The sequence below is a fragment of the Malus domestica genome, chromosome 11, assembly GCF_042453785.1.
Source record: "Malus domestica chromosome 11, GDT2T_hap1".
Lineage (NCBI taxonomy): Eukaryota > Viridiplantae > Streptophyta > Magnoliopsida > Rosales > Rosaceae > Malus > Malus domestica.
In genome coordinates this window covers 35159210-35176774 of record NC_091671.1, presented here as the reverse complement: position 1 = coordinate 35176774, position 17565 = coordinate 35159210, and positions in this window count along the sequence as shown.

The window sequence follows — 17565 nt, the reverse complement described above, 5'->3', positions numbered from 1 at the left end:
AGCGACATCGCGCCTCTCTTTGGTTCACAGGCTAGATATTCTTATTCTCTTTTTGCTAATTTTATTTTTATAAGTCTGATAGTGATTATACATTTGAATTGATATATTTGATCATATAAATAATTGGTATATTTATGCAATATATTTCACAATCTAAAGTCGTACAAGTGTGATAATATAATTGCAAACTTTACAATCTGTTTTACAGTACCTTGAAAGCCCTAAGAATTGTAGTTTTTCCTGTGTTGAAAGTGGAATTTTTAGGGTTCTGTCGTTCATTGAATTTTTTTTATTTGGGTCCTGTCGTTGTTTTTTGACTCTGTGCATTTGTTTTATTCGAGTCCTTGTCATTGAATTTTCTGACTAGGTAAACCTTACCCTTCATTCATTGTGTCCTATCATTGAATTGTCTGAGAAGGCAAACCTTGCCTTTAATTCATTGCTTTTTTGACTCTTTGCATTCTCTTTATTTTATTTTTTTTAGTACCAAAACATTTTAATATTGCATATCTGTCAACTATTGTTTGGGGTGGATAATCTTGGTAAACTACAGTTAATAATTAAATATTACTTGTATACTGCATACTAATACATGTAAACTGCAATTATCTAATATTACTCGTAAACTGCAATTAATTATTAAATATTACTTGTAAATTGCAATTATTTAATATTTATTTGTCAAGTGATTTGACTACAATTGCATCAGTGCGTGATTATTACAATTTGTGTGTGATTATTCAGTACCAAGCACTTGCATCTTTTATGCTTTAATTAAATTAAATATGTGCTTGATTATTACAATTTGACTACAATTGCATACTCATATATGTTAATTGTTTTATCCTTTAATTAAATCTGTGCATGACTATCATTATTAATTGATCTGTGGTTATTATATAGCAGTATAGTTTATCCTATACTTGTTAAAATTTTTTAGTGACAATTTGTTTTAATCTCTACAGTATTATAACAATCTTATATCTCTCTCACCTGTTATTAGTTAGAATTACATAACAAATGGCAAGCCTAGAAGAAGCCAATAGTGTTAAGCCTAAAAAATTTAGTGGGCATAATTTCCGTAGGTGGCAAAAACAAGTGAAATATTGGTTAACTGTCTTAGGACTTGTATCCACACTTGAAGAAACTCAATCAAACAAAGATTCCTCTTCTAAAGAGTCATCTTTCTAAACTAACCCCTGAACTTATAGAATACCATTGTCACAATAGAATCTTAAGTGCCCTTTCTGATCATCTCTATGATGTGTATCATGCTACTACATCCACCGCCAAAGAACTTTGGGAAACTTTAGAAGCAGAATATGAAATTGTAGATGCTGGGATGGATATGTTCACGGTCTCAAACTTTAATGATTATAAGATGGTTAACAATAAGTTTCTGGGGGAACAAATACATGAGTATCAAGAGCTATTAAGAGGTGTTGAAAAGAAAGGAACAAAGTTCAGTGAGGATTTTAAAGTCTCATGCCTTATTGATAAATTGCCTCAATCTTGGAATGACTTTGCTAGAACCTTAAGGCATAAACAAAGAGAATTTACTTTGGTTCAAGTCATAAATTCAATTAGAATTGAAGAGAAACATAGGTCAAGCCAAAAGAAGGAAACCGAAAAACAAACAACTGTGAACTTAGTTGAGAATGACACCAACAAATATGGAAAAAACAAAACCAAGTTCACCATAAATAATAAGAGGAATTTCAAACCTAGAAGAACAAATTATAAATTCAAATCACCCAACCAAAATAAGAACTTTCACAAGACTAAGGATCAAGGGAGAGAGAAGGGGGTTTGCTTCGTTTGCGGAAGAACTAATCATAAGGCTAAGGATTGCTTCTACAAGAAGATTGAGGAGAACAAGTATAAGTCAAATCATAATGGTCCAAAAGCCCAAGTAAATATGCTGATGGAGCAACAATCTTCTCAAACACATTTTAAGTATGATTCATTTGTCAATTTTACTTATGAAAATAAGGATTGGTGGGTAGATTTTGAAGCTAATGTACATGTTTGTTTTGATCGTGAATTTTTTAAAACCTATCAGAAATCAGGTGGAGGACGTGTAACTCTAGGAAATGAATCAATGTCACAAGTGCTTGGAATTGGAGATATAGAACTAAGGATGAAATCTGGAAAGATCTTAGTTTTGAAAGACGTGCGACATGTACCTGATATTAGAAGAAATTTAATTAGTGGATCATGTTTAGTAAAGCAAGGCTATAAAGTTGTAATGGAATCAAATAAGGTTGTAATAACCAAGAATAATGTATTTATTGGAAAAGGTTTTATTAGTGAAGAATTATTTAAGTTAAGTGTTTCTTCAGAGTGCAATACTCTTCCAAAAGTTCTTAATGTTGAATCTAGTAATGTTTGGCATGAACGGTTGGGACATGTAAACTTGTTCAAAATTAAGAAAATGATGGATTTGGACCTAGTCCCAAAGTCAAACATGAATCTTAAGCATAAGTGTGAAATTTGTGTACAAGCAAAACAACCCCAAGGAACCTTTTAAGTTCGTGGAAAGGAACACCCAAATTTTAGAGCTTATACATAGTGATGTTTGTGACTCAAATAGATTACCTACTAGAGCTGGTAATAAGTATTTTGTCACATTTATAGATGATTGTTCGAATTATTGTTATATTTATTTGATAAAGACCAAGGATGAAGTATTTGGTAAATTCAAGATTTACAAGACAGAAGTGGAAAATCAATTAGAGAAAATGATAAAGAGACTTAGGTTTGATAGAGGTGGTGAGTACACTCTTACCAATCTTAGTGTTTTTTGTGAAGAGCATGGTATTATACATGAAGTAACAGAACCCTATTCTCCACAAGCAAATGGAGTTGCAGAAGGGAAGAATATGAGTTTATTGGACATGTTGAATGCAATGCTTTTGAGTTCTGGATTACCGGAAAATTTGTGAGGGGAAGCAATTTTGACTGGATGTTTTATATTAAATAGAGTAATCATTAAAGACAACACTACTACTCCATATGAAATTTTGAAAAAGAGAACACCAAATCTCCAAGTCTTGAAAGTGTGGGGGTGTTTGGCTAAAGTTGCAATCCTAGAACCTAAGAGAAAGAAGATAGGACCTAAAACCATGGATACTGTTTTCTTAGGTTATGCTCATAAGAGTAGTGCCAATAGATTTATATTCATCAACTCTGAAATAAATAAAATTTCGAATAACACTATATTGGAGTCTAGGGATGCAACATATTTTGAAGACATATTTCCTTTCAAGACTAGAATGCAAAAGCAAGTGGTAGATAGATCATGCACTAGTACTGACAAGCCTCTACAAGTATTAGCCATCAAGTTACAAATGAAGAAGAACCTTTAGCTGAACTTAGAAGGAGTAAGAGACCTAGAGTGGAGAAGAACTTTGGTGATGATTTTTATACTTTTCTAATTGAAGGTGATCCAACAACATATAAGGAAGTCATGATCTTTGTTGATGCTCCATTTTGGAAAGAAGCTATAAACAGTGAAGTTGAGTCTATTTTACAAAACAACACTTGGGAGTTAACGTATTTACCACCCGGAACTACACCAATTGGTTGTAAGTTGGTATTTAGGAAGAAACTGAAGCCTGATGGAAGTATTGACAAGTACAAAGCTAGGCTAGTAGCCAAGGGATTCACTCAAAAGAAAGGAATTGATTATTTTGACACTTACTCTCCTGTGTCTAGGATTGCCACAATTAGGATCCTCATAGCATTAGCTTTTATACACAATTTAGTAGTACATCAAATGGATGTTAAAACAACATTTTTGAATGGAGACTTAGATGAAGAAATTTACATGGAGCAACCCGAAGGATTTATAGTGAAAGGCCAAGAACATAAAGTGTGTAAGTTGGTTAAATTGCTATATGGACTCAAGCAAGCTCCTAAGCAATGGCATGAGAAGTTTGATAAAGTCATTTTAGAATATGATTTTGAAATTAATGAGCATGAAAAGTGTGTCTACTATAAGGAATGCAATGGACAATGTGTTATTTTATGTCTTTACGTTGATGATATATTATTATTTAGAACAAGTCTAGAAATTGTGAAAGATGTAAAGTCTTATCTATCAAAGAGATTTGATATGTAGGATCTAGGAGAAGCCAATATTATTTTGGGAATGAAAGTAGAAAGAACACAAGCAGGTTTTATTATAAACCAAGCTAGTTCAATTGAGAAAATGCTTAAGAAGTTCAATTTTTTCAATTGCAATCCTATCTCGACACCATATGAACCAAGTGTGTGCTTACTTAAAAATAGTGGTGAACCCGTGTGTCAACTCTAGTATTCTCAAATGATTGGTCTTTGATGTATGTAGCAAATAAAACTAGACCTGATATACCTTATGCGGTTGGAAGGCTAAGTAGATACACTCATAATCCAAGTAAAGAACACTAGAATGCTTTAAGGCGAGTATTTAGGTATCTAAGAGGAACTATGGACTATTCTATACACTATAAAGGATTTCCTTATGTAGTAGAAGGATATAGTGATGCAAATTGGATCACTGATAGCTCTGAAGTGAAATCTACTTCAGGTTATGTATTTTTATTGGGAGGAGCAGCTATATCTTGGGGATCTAAGAAACAAACAATAATTTCTAGAAGTACAATGGAATCTGAACTCATAGCTCTTGATACTGCATGTATAGAGGCTAAACGGATTAAATTTTTTTTGCTTGATATCCCATTGGTGAGCAAGCCTATACCTGCCATCTCCATACATTGTGATAATAAGGCCATGATTGATTTAGTGAGGCAGACACATACAAATAAGAAATTAAATAGACATATTAATGTTAGATACAAATCTGTGAGAAGCTTGTTAAATAAAGAAGTTGTTTCTTTAGACTATGTGAAGTCGGAAAAGAACATTGCTGATCAATTAACCAAAGGTCTATCTAGGAATGCAGTCCTAGATTTGTCGAGGGGGATGGGCTTAAACCCATAAGGAAGTCACCTAGGGAAGAAACTCAACCTTTGTGATTGGAGATTCTATGAAGAAGGTTCAATGGGTAGAAACAATCCATATTGCGTGACTTATATTCTAGCACTCTAAAATAGGAGATTTGAAATAAAATCCCTTGCTCATCCCTATGACATTTGTGCTGATGATATGTGATGTTAAGGAAAGACATTGTCTTGAATGAGTTCCAAGGCGTGCAATCTCCTGCAGAGTACATGTCACATGTACTCTTGGAGGACTCACCTAAGTGAGAGTAGTCGTGAGGCCGTGACGGTGAGAATTGGGTTGTTCTTTAAAAACACTCATGAGAATCAAGATTAAGCGTATGGCCATAAATAGTGCTAACCCGCGCCAAGTTTTTGATCAATACTATGTGTGTCATATGTTGTAATCTGAATTAGGGAATCTAGTTCAAGACTTAGTTCACTATGATTCCTTCAGACGAAAACTATGATACTAAGTGTAGGTTCAAGTCCATAGACACCTACACCCATTGCATGGTATACTAATTGCCCAAACTTCCGTTTCTTTAATTGTGTCATTTTTTTATTCCTCATAGAGTTTTGAATCTTGTGGGGGATTGTTGGTTATTTTTAAATATTTTAATAATATTTTATTTTAAAGATTCAAAACTTACTATTATTATTTTATTTTATTTATTTATAATATTTAAGAGTTTGGGCAATTGATCACTACTTGACAATCATGTCTGTCGTTAGCGTGCATATCGGATCAGACATCCTGTGAGGCTTTGGGTTGTATCTTGGAGTTGTAAGCACCGCCATAACCTGCACGTAGGGAGGCGTCTACGGCCTTTAGGGCAGCGACATCGCGCCTCTTTTTGGTTCATATGCCAGATATTCTTATCCTCTTTTTGCTAATTTTATTTTCATAAGTTTGATAGTGATTATACATTTGATTTGATATATTTGATCATATAAATAATTGGTATATTTCTGCAATATATTTCACAGTTTCTTTGCTGCAAATGATTGTATTAACGATTTTGAATTTATTAAAATTTTTTGCAAAGATAATATATGAACAATGAATTAAAATAAAGCTCATAATAACAGGGTATCACATTATGTCATAAATAAGTAAAAATACTGAGCATGTCAAAGAAAAAGAATTTACGATATCGCATCTGTCGAATAATACTAGCAAGTGGTCGGTAAACTTGGCAAATTGCTCATTAATCGGATCCAATTAGCTTGCAAAAATTCAATATACGAGTGGAGGCTTAACATCCCATGTGGCGGCGTTGGGGGAGTGCCATAGGAACAACGGTACATGGGCCATCTCAAAGGGCCACCCAATTTTTTATTTTATTCTATTCGGAACTAACTACAATACTTAATACAATTACAATTTGACGGTCATATAAAATTTATATAAATATATGTATTTAATATAATTATTATCTGATTGTTGATTGTATTAAATCTAAGTATTGTAGTCATACCTTATAATTATACTTTCTTTTTTACTTGATTAAAAACATTTAAACATCCCACATTATTTTTACATCAGCTGACTCGCAGCCCAGCATCAACCATATTGGGCCTGTAGCCCACATCAGCCCCAGTTTTGGGTCATGACTTATTTTCTTCACATAAGGTACCGAAGCTACCCCTAATACACCCATGAAACTCGCAGTTTTTCATCCTACAATTAAACTAAAACATGTCTAATAGAACTCGAACATTCTACCTTTCGACTATGGACGTTTTTCCATAGCTCTAACCACAATCTTGTTCACTTTGTTACAACAACATGTTGAACCTTAACAAACTAGACTTTACCATTTTGGAAGTCTCTGGAAAAAAAAAACTACTTGAAAAAGGTCCGAGATGTGAAGCTCCACCTTACCATAAAGAGTCTGAGAGCCACTATTGAAGTTGAAAGGAACATTTCGGTTGGTGAAGCATACAAAGTTACTGCCATGATCTTCATTCAAAAGCATATGCACGATGCAAATGTAGACTGAGTAACTCACTGAAGAGGATTTCCAAGCTTTATGCCTTGTTATGGAAGAATGTTTCGATCACCGAAAGATGATCTTTTTGCCTGAAGCAAGAAACGAGTGGCAAAACTTTCGTTTCCAAGACTATAAGTAAGTGAATGAATACAATATTGAAAGTATGTCGAATTCAATCACTCCTCAAATTCTGCAACGTGGAGAGGATCTTCAATTCAACACACAAATCAGCATTCTACATGAAATGTCTCATACCTTTTGAGAAAACTAACTTGTTCAATAACCGTCAGCACAAGTTTCGACTGGGTAGATGGGTTTGGGTTGGCAATCGATGGACGATGATCGATTGGATAGATGGGATTTTCCAAAAGCAATCAGCAAAGGCAATCGACGAGATTTTCTAGAAGCAACCAACAAAGGTGACCGACTGGATAGACGGGTTGAAGTTGTAAAGTCAGTTTGCCTTAGAAGACTCGATTGTTTGGTTAGATGGTGTTTCTCTCAAGTCCAGCTAATTATTTATCTTAAGTCTTAGTCGGTGAAGAATCTTTGATTCTTTCACCGAACAAGGTCCTGCATTAGTTTTCTCAATGAAGTGATGTGTTAATTACATGTTACTTTTAGAGTTCGGCACACAGACAACCGAACCATTTTTGAACTTCTTAGTGATTTGCAGAACCTTATCTTCATGTTAAAGAACCCAAGGCCAATAGTGTTGCTTCTTCGACCAAAATCCCTCAGTTCAGAAGTCAGCAGTACATTTCACCATATTCAAAATATTCGCTTGGAAAAGCGCGGTAGCAAATTGGCACGCCCGCATCAGCATTCAAGCCACCGAAGGACGTAGTTACTTTGGCTTGCGTGCCACGTAAGCTATCTATATCTCACTACCTTTTTCATAACAAACCAAAGCACCAAGAACAAAAGTTTCTGCAATTTTTTTTTCTTGGTTATATTCAAGTCTCTTTGTTATCTTTGGTGCGTTTGGGGATTATCTTAAGAGTGTGCAAAACTTTGACGACCACTAGGCATTAAATTGAGCGTCGTTGTATCCACAAGGCTAATTCTCATCTCTCCTTAGCACATAAGTTGTGGGGGAAAATTATGTCTGAAAGATAACGTAGATTTCTACGTACTACGTACCTTGAAGAATCCTTCACCCTATCTTTTCTCTATGTAGCCTAAAGCTACTAGCCTCAGATATCCAATAAAAATTGTCGGAGTTAGCAAAAGGGACCATAAGCACAAAATATAAGGAAGAGGATTCTCTCTTGAGCTCAAGATGGGGATCCTCCTGACCAGGAAATCAGGGCCGTTCAAATTTAATCCAACGATTGCAATTATTATAACTTTTAGAGGATCCTCCTGTTTGGAGCCGTTGGATTAAATTTGAATGGCCCAGATTTCGTGGTCAGGAGGATCCCCATCCTGAGCTCAGGAGAGGATCCTCTTCCAAAATATAATTCACGGACTTAAGCAACTATTATTAAAATTCAGAGATTAAAACTAAATGCATGTTATAGTTCATTGTTCATTGCCTCAATTATCTAAACAAATACATCAACTCAATCCACGCCAAAAGATTAATCACCGCAATTTGTGTGCAAATTGGGAGATGTGAATTAGAAGAAGCTTCTTTGGACTGTTGCGTGATTAATCTGTTGGCATATTGAAGCTGCTGCTTTTATTTTTTCTATTAGTCCAAACACAATATGCCAAAAATAATAAGATCAAGTATTTTATTAACAAAAATATAAAACAAAATGCATATGCATGACTAATTAACGTACATGAGCGGGAGCCTTTAATTAATCCTGATGATGATCTTTCCAACGTGAGAAATAAACAACAAACGATTACAACAAAAAAACATATAGCTAGTCTATAGATTCAGACGTCTCGTTAGGAATTGTCAATTTACTCTAACAATACTTTATAAATATAACTTCAAAACACAGTTGTAAGTTAATTAATATCAGTAGCGGAGCCAGAAATTCAGACTAGAAGGGGCCTTTAAGCCATACAAAAGCAATCAGACAAAATAATTGCAATTTTATTGAATGGGAGAAAAATTAAAGGTTTTGTTTTTGGTATTGGCGTGGAAAACTTTAATCAAACAAGAGTGGTAGAGCTTAATTTTTTTAGTATTTAAATGATTATATCATAGCCAAGGTATTAAATATCGATGATATTGGAAATATCGGTAGTCCAAAAACACGGAAATTTCGATGAAAATATCGAGATATTATCGATATCGATAAAAATTGAATAAAAACTACGGAAATTGTAAAAAAACTTGGAAATTTTTATTGAAACTTTGCAGAATGTTTATTTAGTCAATTATCTATTAGTTTATCACAAAAAATTGGAAGGAAATGCATTGCATGATGGATTTAACTTATTTAAGTTGATTATATAGTGAGCTGGCAAACATTGTAAGTGTAGAAAATATGTAGTAATTAATGAAAGAAGTTTAAACACACCATAATCATTTATATATAATGAATTAGTACACTATTTTACACTTTATACATTGCATGGTAAGATACATGAATGACTTAGTACCACATAGAGATGGAACAAAATGGAAGACATTTCCAGTAGCTTCAAAAAGCAGGGTGAATATATTGAAGACCAAACCTCACGATCACTGACACGTGGGCTGGATATTTTGAAAGTAGGTTTGGATTTTTTTTTCTTTTCTTGGATAACACACACAGACTGACACATAGGCTGGATATTTTAAAAGCAGGTTTGGATTTTTTTTTCCTTCTCTCGGATAACACACACACACACACACACACCCCACTTCCACACACACAGACACACACAGACACACACAGACACACACACATACCACTTCTTTCTCCCTCATTCCTCTCCTCATTCATCTCCGGTTCTCCCCCCATCTCTTCTCTGCAAGTCTTCTTCCCAGAGCAGACAGACACACACACACCCCACTTCCCTGTGTTTCCCCCTTCCCCAATCCCTCGAACCTTCTCCCTCATTCATGTCCTTGTTTCTTTTCCCCCGGAGCCAAGGTTCTAAAAAACGCTAGGCGCTAGTCAGGCGGTGGGCTAGCACCTAGCGCCTAGGCGGATTTAGGTAAATTTTTTGTATATCTTGTAAATAAGTGCATATTGATACTTACAAAAAATTATACTTGTATGAAATCCATAGATAAAATAATAAAAGAATGATAAAATGTAAAAAGAGTATCCAACAAGTCCAAAATTTAAAAATACATTAAGCATATATGCCATATAACCATAGTGATGAGTATTTTAGGATGACACATGTACAACAAGTTTATAATTTAAAACAACATAAAATGCAAAATAGGAGGAAAATAAGGAAATATAATAATGTAAGATACTAGGCAATTTTTTAGAACTGCTTGTATAGGAAATTTGAGAAAGATAAAATGAAAAATAAAAGAATACATAAATAAATATTTATTATAAAAAATGAGTTTTATGTAAAATTTTAAAAATTTTCTAAGATCTTTGGGCCTCACAAGACTTTTAATAAAAGAAACCCTTTGTTCCAATAAAAAATAAAAAAAATAAAAGAAACCCTAACTGCAAATCAATAGCCGTCACGTCACCCACCCACCTCACTTTTCCCTCAAACGGCTAAATTTTCTAGATGATTGGGTCAAAGAAATAGTTAATTAATAAGTTTTTTTAATAATTTTGCTCACCTCCCAGCGACCACCATCAGGCAAGGGGATCCATCAAACGGTTTAATTCAAACCAGAGCAGGTTTTGGGATCCGGAGAAAATGGATTTTTCATTTCCGACGACGGAGGAGCAGATCTTGGGTCTGAGCCTGGATTGCAGAGATAGATTTGGGCAGATATGACGATGCAGCCTCGGCTGCCTTTCCGACGACGGAGCCACGACGATTGTTTCGATAATATCGAATATATAGCGATATTATTGATATTATCGATAATATCGCGATATTTTGACGACAATTAGGGTGATATGTGGGAAAATATCGGTCTCTCTGAAAAACGATAATATCGACGATATTTCACTGATATTATCGATATTTTAGTCATTGATCATAACAAAAAAACTTGTTTATGACTTTGATAAATAAAAGACAAAATTTAACCAAGACTTAAAATTATATATTGTTCTACATTGTCTAAGTTTTGTTTTATACTAACTGGCCAAAAGGTGAAAATAATTTTTATATGTAAAATATAAAGCTTATTGTTATAAAAAATAAGTAAATAAAAGGTGGTGTAACATCCCACATCGCCTAGAGAAGTGATCCTTAAATGTATATTCTCATCCCTACCTAGCACGAGGCCTTTTGGGAGCTCACTGGCTTCGAGTTCCGTAGGAATTCCGAAGTTAAACGAGAAGAAGGCCAGAGCACTCCCAGGATGGGTGACCCACTGGGAGGTTGCTCGTGAGTTCCCAAAAACAAAACCGTGAGGGAATGGTAAGCCCAAAACGGAAAATATCATGCTACAGTGGTGGAATGGGCCTGGGATGTGACAAATGGTATCAGAGCCAATCCTTGGCCAGAAGTGTGCCGACGAGGACGTCGGGCCCTTAAGGGGGGTGGATTGTAACATCCCACATCGTCCAGGGGAGTGATCCTTAAATGTATATTCTCATCCCTACCTAGCACGAGACCTTTTGGGAGCTCACTGGCTTCGAGTTTCGTAGGAATTCCAAAGTTAAACGAGAAGGAGGCCAGAACACTCCCAAGATGGGTGACCCACTGGGAAGTTGCTTGTGAGTTCCCAAAAACAAAACCGTGAGGGAATGGTAAGCCCAAAGTGGAAAATATCGTGCTACGGTGGTGGAACGGGCTCGGGATGTGGTCCGCCCCGGGCCGAGATGTGACAGGTGGGCTTGGTTTAATATGGTAAAACAAAAGGCAAAAATCTGAAAGATGTAACACCAGAAAGTCTCGAGCCACATTCTCATTTTATTTGTGATGATTAAGTAGTAATTTAATTTATAGGTATCAAAGTCAAAATCTGAAGAATGGATTTTGACTTTGGTAACATAAGATTGAATTGTAGAAAGAACCATCCGGATCTTTTTTTTATTGATATTCTTGGTTACTAATACTAACCAGGAAATCTCTATTAAACAAAATAAAAGAGTGAATTCTTTCAAAATGAAAGAGTGAATTCTTTCGCTTTCTTCCGTGGAATTAGTTAACAAGGTCTTGCATTTTTCTATATGTCCTGAAAATAATCCCCCACTAAGAATCCTTTTTGTTGGATCGTATTTGTTTGGGCCCAAAATATTAGTTTGGGCTGAGTATAGAATTATTCTTGGCCCAACGTTTAGTTCTGGACCGGTTAGGTCGTGGGCTTCCAAACTTGGGTCGGTTAAGCCATGCTGTAAGACGAGTCAAATCCTGGTGCAATGAGGAGTCTCGGCAAGATTAATAACCTGGAAGTGAATCCGGCTTAATAAAGGGCTAGGTTCACAATTATGGTGAAAATATGACTGGTCGAGTTGGTATTTGATCAGGAGAAGAAGTCCTAATCTGGGTAGGGTTGTAACTCGACCTTGAAGGTATCCGGTGCTATAAATAGAGGAGGCTGTACATCATTCAAGCCCCCTCAAATTCAACACATAACTGCCCTGCACAAACTCTCTCAACAACTTTGAGATTTTTATTTTCTTTTTTCGCTGACACATCTTCCGTTGACATCAACAGCACTGTGAAAGCAACCGGTGATATCTTAAGTCGGCATAGATAGCTCTGTCGTCGTAGAATCAGCCGATCTCGTAGTATCTTCCGTTGGCATCAACAACACTGCGGCGAGGATGGTTGGTTACCTATCCAAGTCTTGGTCGAGAAGGATTTCCGAATCCTTATTGATTGAGGTCATCTCATTAGCCTTCTCGGCGAAGTGAGGTGTTACAGTTTATTGAGCTCGGCGCATTGCACGCCAAGTTATTTTATGATTGGATATTCTCAAGTGGGATTTAGAGTTCGACATTCAGACGGCCGAACCACGTTCACTATTAAGACTTATATTCGCTTTAAGTATTTGTGCCCTTACACTTTGGTGTCAATTCGGCGTGAGTTTACTCTGACGAATAACATCACTGTGATCAAATCCGACGACGACGATTCGTGAACTTCGTAAGAATAGTAGCCTTGTCTTCAGGTTCGAGAACCCAAGAGGCTGAGACGTGTTCCTTCCTCGGTCGCAATCGCAAGACCCAGAAGTCAGTTGCGCGCCCAACGCAACATCAACAAATTTACTCCTCGGCCGAGCTCAGCCGACGAGTTGGCATGCCCCGCATTCATCGAAGGACGTAGTTAGCTTATAGATTACTTGGCCTGCGCGCCACGTAGGCTTGGTAGTTTTTAGGGTCAACAGTATTATAACGAATTCTTTAGGAGTTTTAGGAAATACTTTAAAATTTTATTAAATTACGAGATTTATAAGACAAGAAAAGATAATAACTACATATATAGTACTACGGTTTACTAATATTTCTATTAATTTGTAAGTGAGAGGTACTCTTAAGTTTGAATTTTGTGACCAATTTACTCTTCACCTCTTAATGTAAAGATATTGTGTATTGAAAAAAAAAAATGCACCTTACTTGTACCAGGTCTTTGTAGGTTAGCATTCAAGTCGTTTAATAATGGGTAATATGGGTCTAATTTTATAAGGTAAATTACACTTTACCATCTCAAGTTTGGGGTTGATTTCAATTTCTTACAACATCCTTAAAACATTTCAATTTCATACCTCAAGTACTATTTTATTTCAATATATTACATCCGTTACATTTTCCATCCATTGATCCGTTAAGAGCTGACGTGGTTGCCAAATGTGTGCCACGTGGCAAATTTGTTTAAAAAAAAACAAAAACTTAAAATGCAGAACCCACCCCCACATCCCCTGCAACCCCTGCCCACCATTTTTCTGCCTCTTGAGCCTTCCAACCACCTCCCTCTCCTCCACTCTCTTCACCTCCCCTCCCATCCAAAAACCCACCCCATCCCACCCCACCCCACCCTACCCCACCTTCCCTGACTGTCTGCAGTCACACGTTTACACCAACACAGACACATAACACACCATCGAGAGAGAGAGAGAGAGAAAGAGAGAGAAAAAGAGAGAGGAGAGAGAAGATAAAGAAAGAATGGGAGAGTGCTGTCCTCCGATGGATCTGCTCAAGTCGGAGCTTATGCAGCTCGCCCAGATCATCATCCCTATTGAGTTTGCTCACCTCACCGTCTCTTATCTCAGCGACCTCGGCCTCTTCCAATTCAAAGACGTACGCCTTTTACTCTCTCTCTCTCTCCGATTCCCATTTTTCTGTTTCAATTATGGTTTCTTCTTCTTTTTCGATTGGTTTTTTTGCTGCGGAGAAACAGTAAAAACCCTAACTTCAATTATGGAGTTAGGTTTGCTAAGGGTGGGTGGGGGGTTGCAAATAAGAGAAGGGAAAAATAGGGTGGGGGTGAAAAGGAGAAAGGGCTCAGGGAAGGTGGGGGTGGGTTTTTGGATGGGAGGGGGGGTGAAGAGAGTGGAGGAGAGGGAGGTGGTTGGGAGGGAGAAGAGGGGTTGCGGGGGAGGTAGGGGTGGGTTCTGCGTTTTTAGTTTTTTTTTATTTTTTATTTTTTATATATTTGTTTTTATTTTATTTTGAGAAGATTCAGGTTAAAAAAAAAACATGGCACATAGTTGGCAGCCACATAAGCTCTTAACGGATCAATGGATGGAAAATGTAATAGATGTATTATATTGAAATAAAATAGTACTTGAGGTATGAAGTTGAAATGTTTTAAAGATGTTGTAAGAAATTGAAACCGAACTCAAACTTGAGGTGGTAAAGTGTAATTTACCCAATTTTATATGCATGTTTTGAATGAAAACCACTAGTATTACATCATCATAGGTGGGGTCTAGTAAGTAGACGTCAGCAACTAAAGTTTCCATGATTTCAAAACAAATTACATCAATTATCATTGTACGTTTTAACAGAACTCATCCAAAAATTACTGTGAACTAGATTTGGAAAAATTAGTTTATTATTGTACCATCGTTGGGGCAAAATGGTTTATCAATAGTTATGTTAATTTGCTGCGGTTTCCATTTTTATTTCTTCTTTGTATCTCTTTATATTTGTGCTTTGCAGAAAGATTATGCTACCTGTGTTGGTGGAAATGTTTTCTACCTATGTGAGGGAAAATCGAGTTTATAATACCTTTTGTCCAAAAGCTCCCATCGCCATAACAATTGTTTGGGTTAATATTTAAATTTTGAGCTTTCAGGAAGGAAAGCCCAAGAGAGTTCAATAAAGAAGGTTTTGCTCGAAACCCAGATCATCCATCTCGAGATATTATGGCGGCTCCCCATTAATGTAAAGGGCCAGTTGCTTACAAGAAGTGACAAATGATGGAAAATCACCAACTCTCGGCCCAAAAGTTCTTTTGGATGGCAAACACGTAAAAAGGCCGGTGACTCACTACTCTTCAGTTGCTTTCGGGCAAGAACAGAAACAACACAGCTGGGCTAATTTATCTATAAAAGGGGGAAGAGGGCTTAGAGACGAGGACACTTAACCAATCAAACAAACAAACATACAACTTGTCTCTTAGCCAAGCAAATACCTAGAAAGCCATGCTTTGTCCAGACTCTGCACCCTTTTAGCCTTAAACTTCCTTAAAAAGACATCTTTTGTCTATGTAAAAACTTTGTTACCTTTTTTTTTTCCCTAAATGCTGTAGTATCGATCTCTCATGTATAAACTCTTTCCCAATCATCCCCTTTAGTACTCAATCATTTTGTAACTACCAAGAGAAGAGACCACAAGACATTTTAACCTTGCCCGACAAGGTGAAATCATGCCCGACTCTCTTTGTTTTTGCCTTTCCATTAATAGATCTGGTGTTATAATGTATCCCTCAATAGATATGCAAGTTATTTTCGGTCTCTTGATTATTCAGAGTTCCATTAACTCCCAGATCTGGTTTACTTAGTACCTTTGCTATTGTAAAAGTAAATGAAACTGATGTTTTGATCAAATCTGGACTCCTAAAACATACAAGATAAACAAAAGTCCTTGATATCAAGGCATAGAAAAGAACTTAATGTGGACTTAACCCATTCACGACAATCCTTTGATAATGAGAAGTTAGAATAACTTGGGGCGCAAGTAATCGGCTTAAACACAATCATTCTACATCTGCCATACAAAGATGGCAGTGGCACGCCTCAGTACTTAGTTAGTTTTAATTGCGAGCCTCACGGCCTACACCTAAGGCCTGACAAAAGCACCTTTCAGAACTAACTCCGTCATCTTCTTGTAGCCCGACGAGCAAGCGAGAGCCAGATAGCCAACCAAAGTGACAACTCCTCGGGGAGCTGTGTGCTCGAGCCTAGGACCCTTCCCAGTGGAATTCCTGCCCGAACAATAATTCTGCTAATTTGTTAGGTTCTAAACCTTTTTTTTCCCATCTTCTTGTTAATGTTAATGTTTGTCTACCTCAATTGGTGGAAACTGTAGTCTAAAATTTGCCTGAATTTTATTGTTCTTCTCATTGAGCAGGTATTATTATTGTTTTTGTATCTATTATTCAAGTACTCCAAATAATGAACGTGTGCGTAAAGAAAAGAACAGGAAAATGATGAGGATTGAAGAAAGAAGAAGAAGATCAACGTGCATATAGTTAATAAGCTAAAATTTAGGAGAATTATTGTTTTACTTTTTCATGAATTAATTAAGAGATTATGATAATTTTTAGTTATAACTAATGATAAGATTAAGGGTACCTTTGGAATGAAAGAAAAGGATGCAAAAAATAGAGATGCAAAAAAATAGAGATGACAATGCTGATGTGGAGTTATCATTTTTTTTGTTTTTGAACAAACAATATTAAATACATTAAGAGCAGCCCCAACATGCCCAATTCCCGTGGGTATAGGCCTTCCCCACTCCCCCCGCCACCAAAAAAGCCTTCAGCCCACACCAATCAATTGGGCTCCATGGGAGCCCGACATCCCAACAGGCCAGAATCGCCTAGCCAACACATAGGTGTTGTGACATCACGCTGACGTCAATCAATTAAAAATTTATAAAAAATATAAAACTATAAAAAAATTATAATTTTTTTTCTATAAATACCTAACCATGTTCTTCTACCTTACACCTGTTTCAATATTTTCAAATACTTTCAACTAATCTTTTATTATTATCAAAAATTAAAAATGAAAAATTCTAAAAAGTTAATTAAAAGTACAAAAAATTATAAAAAAAATTAATTAAAAATACAACATTTCAACCAATCTTTTTCTATAAATACATAACCATGTTCTTCCACATTACACAACATTTTAATATTTTCAAATACTTTCAACCTATTTTTTTATTAGGATTCGAAATTAAAAATAAAATTATTTTATAAAATAAAAAAATACAAATATTTTAATACGAATTGCCTTGGCTATTCGGTTTAGGGGCGAAGATGCACTTAGATAGTTGCTGTTCACTACAGGTCATTATTGTTCATTTAAAGGGAGTGACTTGCCTATAGCCCGCGAGCCTAGCAACACTGGAACTGCTCTAAGAGGGTGG